Genomic DNA, 6,000 nt, shown 5'->3' on the forward strand with positions numbered 1-6,000 from the left:
TTCAATAAATGTTCATTTTTTTAAATTGAGACATTGTAACATTTGTTATCATCATTGTGTCATTTTTATAATGTAAATTGAGGGAGGCTTAGCCTGGAAATCCAGACCCACGTCTAGAAAGCTGTAGGGTCTGGCAACAGGTAATGAAAATGGCCCAACTCGAGGGGCCGCACCAAGCATGCATTTGAAAATATCAAAAGAATACAAGGGGTGACGTATCCAGACCAGTGGAGCTAACCAATAGATAAGACTCTTGCCGTATCCGGTCGTTAAAACAGCAACGCTTTTGGCCCGCCTATATTGATACATCGGTGTGATTGATTAATGTTCTGGGCCCAGAATATACACCAGTATATTGCTCGTTCCCAGAGTGACCCGTGAGCAAATTCAAATTTTGCTCTCGCGAGAACTCTGGATTTCCAGGGTATTATCGGCTCCAAATATCGGCTCAAGAAAATCGGTATCGGTTATCAGCTAAGGCTGATGAAAAAAAAATCGGTATCGGCCCTTTAAAAATCCATCTCGGTTGATCCCTAGTACAGACGTTAGAAAAGCCCTCACAGAGACCCCAGAAAGTCACTTTGATCAGACCAGTCCTAACAGACCTCAGAAAGGCGCCATGTGCGGACCTTAGACAAGTCCTCACAGAGACCTCAGAAAATCAACAGGTAGGCACCTTAGAAAAGTCACAACATATCTGCCGGAATCGATTAGTCACGTGTGTGAATGTGGCCACTAATGTTGGCAAACAGTGAACTCAGAGATAAGTTCAAGTATCAGTTAGATACTGTTATAGGTCAGTCAGCACGAGCCAATCCTGTCAGGTATTTGCAGACCAGTTTTAAAAGCCGCAGCTTCCTCAAACAAGACCTCTGGTTTGACCCGACACCCGTTGAGATAATAAAGTTGGTTTGTATTTCAAAGTATTACACACACACACTAAAGCGTGGTCAAGTGGTCCACAAACACAAGCCCCCACTGGGACTATGTAAACGTCACTGCTAATGTTATCCAGAGATTGTTTAGTTTACACTCTGTTAGGGCGTTTTAAACTGCTGATCCAAATGAAAGAAACTCACCGCTAGGATTTTGTTTTTGCTGGGGAAGCATAACAGCTAGAGCAAAGTGATATTTGAAGTACCTTTCACTACGTATGCCTAAAATGTGAATTGAGTTGGTCTATTTAAAGAGTTTGGTTAGATTGTTGCGTGGCTCTGTGGTATGTCTACTGAAGTCTCCTCTGACTCTCAAAGATACAGTTGAACATGGATCATAACCGCAGACACTGTGTGGTGCTGGCCATACCCCTTCCAGGACCTTGGCTCTATAATGCAGCCATGAACTCAGCACTATCGACCTGCAAGGACATTCTCAACAGATTCCTCTGCAGTGAGTAATGGGCCTGCTATACTCAAGGTTCATACGGTACTTTACTAAGTAATTAAGGGACTACTACTACTACTACAACAGTGTGATTAAGTTACTTTCTTTAGATGCTTCCAGGTAGGGCCAGAGGGAAGACATGGGGTTCAAACCCAGAGTCAAACGACCTCAACTCTACACTATCCACCATCACAGCCAATGCATAACCCCCTACTACCTGGCAATATACGCATCAAGACTGTCTTTCTGTTTTCAGTTTTAAAATTGGTTCTTGCTGGCCTCAGAAACTATTATACCTCTCCTCGAATTAAACCCTTCCAAAGTGGTTGCAGACTTGGTTGCAGTGGTTGGACTAGCTCAGACAGGGTTCATGCAACGCATGCACCGGTACTTTGGAAACGAGAGTAGCAGTTTCAACCACAGAGCCACTGTTCTCATGCCTTTATACTCTCCCCCTATTCCACCAGCATACCCCAAATACCGCAATTAGGTCTGTGCAGTTGAGCAAGAACGACAGGCGCACAGTCGCACTGCACACACAGACACACACAGCTGTCACTGTGCGTCTTCACTAGTAGCACCAGGCACTTTTTTTTCAAGGATCAGTCAGAATTGAAAAACGAGATTAGTCAAGGTGTAAAGAATAAATAAAAAAAATGTGTTCAGTTCCATAATTCCAATCACTGAGTAAACAGCTTCATTCAGTGATAATCCCTCTGAAAACCAGCATCCACAAAAGGGAAGAGAGAGGAGACAGCATCAAAAGAGAACGCTACCAGCTGCTTGTTTATCAGATTACAGCATAAAGTTCCACGCATATTCTTGTGCCATGCAGTGTTTTCATTGAGGCCTTGGGGCCAGGGAAAACGCGCCAGCCTGTGGGTTGGATTTGAGGGAGGGCAGGGAACTAGTGCCATGCATCAGACCGCAAGCCGTTTGAGGAGTGGATAGAAGAGCTTTAGTGAGGCTGCTGGTCATTCACCTGTGGTAGATCATTGACTGGTTGAAACTGGTTTCACTATCACTATCACTATAGCTCTATAAAACTGTCAGTTGAAAAACTGTTGGATCTTATCTACATAGAGCCAAGAGCAACAGAACTACCAAACAGACAATGACTGAAACGATTACAAACTCACCAAGTTTTAACAAATCACTCAAATCGATTCACTCGTTATAAGCCTTTATATTCTCTCACCAGAGGAGAGAGGTAGCCATGGCCAAGGCAGGAGAGGGCACAGCTGCACCAGGCGCCGGGCATGTGAGACTACAAGCGGTCGTAAAGAGTGTTTGAACAAACTCTAGCCTGGAGCGCGTCTACTGCCGGCCTGACGGGTTCAGCTCCACAAGCACAGCCCGTGGGAGGACAGAAATGGGACTGATTTAAAATCAGGGTTTGCCAACTGTGTGATCCTCGCTGAACCAGACCTTCACCTCGTCTGTGTGACCACACACATGTGACAGTTCCAGACACACACAAAGCAGTTCAAATAACGAGGTTGGGAAACCATAGCTTGGAGTATAACTAGGAGTTTGTCTGAGAGCCTGGAGGTGTAAACTCTGCCCCCTCACATTCTCAACCAGAGGTCGTGTGGAGCTACCCCCCGGGGGGCAATAATCACAGCAGTGTTCATGTAACTGCATAGATCTCACACACACACACACACACACACACACACACACACACACACACACACACACACACACACACACACACACACACACACACACAACACACACACACACACACACACACACACACACACACACACACACACACACACTACGGCTAGCGGGTTAGCAAGTCCTGCAGCATCTCCCCATGTGAGCCGTGTGACAGTCTCCGATCTATCATCCCAGCCTCCCGCGGAGCCGGTGACCCTCTGCTCAGTCGGAACACCCTCCCGCCACATTTAACCCCCAACAAAGTAGAGTAAGATGGAAATTACCTTCGTAATCCTCTCGTAATAGTACTTTTGTAAAGGGACGAAGTCGTACTACGAACGAACTACTTTCCTCGGTCTCCGGTAGCCACGGACAACGGAGCCCCTCCCTCCGAGAACCTACAAACACGCTCCAACTAGTTCCAAACCGCGCCCCCGCGCGTTCTGATTGGTCAGTTTTGCTAGGCCTGCAAAACAAACCAATGAGAGGCGTATCGTGCTTTCCTCCTCATCCAATTACTCAGGGGCAACTTTTTTGGCGCACACATATTTTTTTTAATAAAGAATGGCAACAGATCTCTATACATTGTTATTCATGAGTGTGTTCTACTTCAATTAATGAACTATTATTAATTGAACGGTTTAACAGCTGTGACATGCGTGTGTGTGTATGTGTGTGTGTGTTTGTGTGTGTTTGTGTGTGTGCGTGTATGCGTGTGTGTGTTGGTGAATGTGTGTATGTTTTTGTATACATTAATGAATGTGTTTATTTGTTAAGTGTGTAGTTGAGTATAGATGCATGAATGCCTGGTGCATTACAATAGGCGGGGCTCATGCTTTGGATGGAACACTTTTAAAGGATGTGTCGTCCACCCTGGTACTACGATACGTTGATGGGTATGTTTAAAGCGGCTGTCTGCAGACAGTCACCTCCTCTACCATCAGTGAGGGATGATTATTGTGTGCAGCGCAGCGCCATCGTTGAACGAGCAATACTGACTCCTGGTGGCGGGTGATTGTAACTACTGTACATTTCTGAATGTGAGGATATGCTTTAAGCCGGCAATGGCAACGAACTAATTAAGAATATAATAATATTAAATCATTATTATAAGTAAGTAAATAATTGGAATACCTACAATTCCAATTTCAATGTTTAATATTTGTTTAATACATGGGGTAGATCTTTTTCGTCCACCCATACCAAAATAATGATACGTCGAACTATCAGCAAACCGTTGACTGTAACATAGTTTAACCCTCATTTTGCAGCCCCATCTTTAAGCATTAAAACATGGAGATGGAGCGCCATGCTGCATGACCACTACTGTCCACTAGGAGGCAGCACATCCCACAGCACAACAGCTGACCATCGTTGGGTTCATGTTTAACTTGTTGAACGTTTAGCAATCAAAAACTGAATTTATTGAACTACATGGTAAAACACAAAGAATTAACAGTTTAATCTGATTGTTAGGGGAACATAAAGGTAACAAAGGTGTGAAACAACCACATACAACCTGTCCCGTTCGGTTCAATACTGTCACGCTAATTGGCTTCTTCGCTCTAACTCGATCCCCTAACCACCCCTAACCACACACACACACACACACACACACACACACACACACACACACACACACACACACACACACACACACACACACACACACACACACACACACACACACACACACACACACACTATCTGACAGTAAACAATGCAGCGCAGTGAACAGCCTCTCCCTCCTCCTCTGATGTGCCAGCAGCAGCCTCAACGCCCACTCCTCGTTTCCCGGGCATTTTGATCTAATTACCTCGGCCATAACCTCTCCTCTTCCTTTCTCCCCCTCTCTTTCTCCTCCTCCTCCTCCTCTTCATCTCTCTCTGTTTATTTGCCTGCTTCTCTTCATCGCTGCTATTATTACACTTGCCTGGATGAGCAGACAAGTTTGTGTGTGTGTGTGCGTGTGGGTTTGCACGTGTGTGTGTGTGTGTGTTTGTGTGCGTGTGTGTGTGTGTGTTTGTGTGTGTTGGCGTGAGTGTGTATGTGTGTTTGGCAGTGTGCTGCTGTCTGGCCTTTTTTAAGTGTTTATTTTTTGCTTAAATGTGTTTTAATGCTTTTATCTACTTCTCGCGATCAAATACCGTCTATCTGTCTCCTAGCTTCGACCTATGCGTGTTTTCAAATTGTTTTTATGAAGGTGATTCTATATTTTACTTCGATGTGCGCCCGCTAATCCCTCTGTCGCCTTGTTACTTTTACGCAGCGCTCCTCGTTTGCGTAGCTTGGAGTCATCGACGGCCGCGGCGCCACCTGCTGCTCTCGTGGTGCGATCGATCCTGGGACCCGCTGCGGAATAATCGGCCCGGAGGGATGACACCGGAGCGGCCGAAGCAGCGAGAATCAGCGAGCTGCCGCTTGATTGGTTGGCACGAGCGGCGAACGAGAGCGAGAGAGAGCGAGAGAGAGCGAGAGAGAGTGAGAGAGAGAGGGAGGGACGCTAGCAATCAAATCGAAAAAAATAATTAGGAGCCAATATTGTCCACTGAAACTGGCAGTTTATAGTGTGGGATCAGTGTAAGACGTTAACACATACACTCACACACACAAACACGTGCTTGCACACACACACCGCTGATTAATGAAGGACCCTTTGGCGGGAGGGAGACAGAGAGAGAGAGAGAGAGAGAGAGAGAGTTAGAGAGAGGAGGGATCGCAACGCGATGAAATGAGATCAGGCAAAGAAGACAGAGGGAGAAGAGGAGAAGGAAGAATGATGGTTATTCTATCTGGTAAATGATTCAGAAAGACCCCCACTGTGGAGAGAGAGAGAGAGAGAGAGAGAGAGAGAGAGAGAGAGAGAGAGAGAGAGAGAGAGAGAGAGAGAGAGAGAGAAGAGGGAGAGAGGCAGGGAAGATAAATAGAAAAAGAGAGAGGGAGAGAGGCAGG

At 45.8% G+C, this 6,000-nt stretch overlaps 1 protein-coding gene across 1 annotated transcript in view; it reads right to left on the reverse strand.

Annotated features, from left to right (window-relative positions):
* The window catches only part of fam49a (family with sequence similarity 49 member A), a 34,656-nt gene extending 31,234 nt beyond the window's left edge, over positions 1-3,422 (reverse strand). Inside the window, exon 1 of the mRNA XM_079753946.1 lies at positions 3,333-3,422. The gene's annotated coding sequence lies outside the window, so the exon portion shown is untranslated. The remainder of the gene's footprint in view (positions 1-3,332) is intronic.
* Positions 3,423-6,000: the final 2,578 nt, after the last annotated feature.

This window comes from Pollachius pollachius, assembly GCF_949987615.1.
Source record: "Pollachius pollachius genome assembly, chromosome: 16".
NCBI lineage: Eukaryota > Metazoa > Chordata > Actinopteri > Gadiformes > Gadidae > Pollachius > Pollachius pollachius.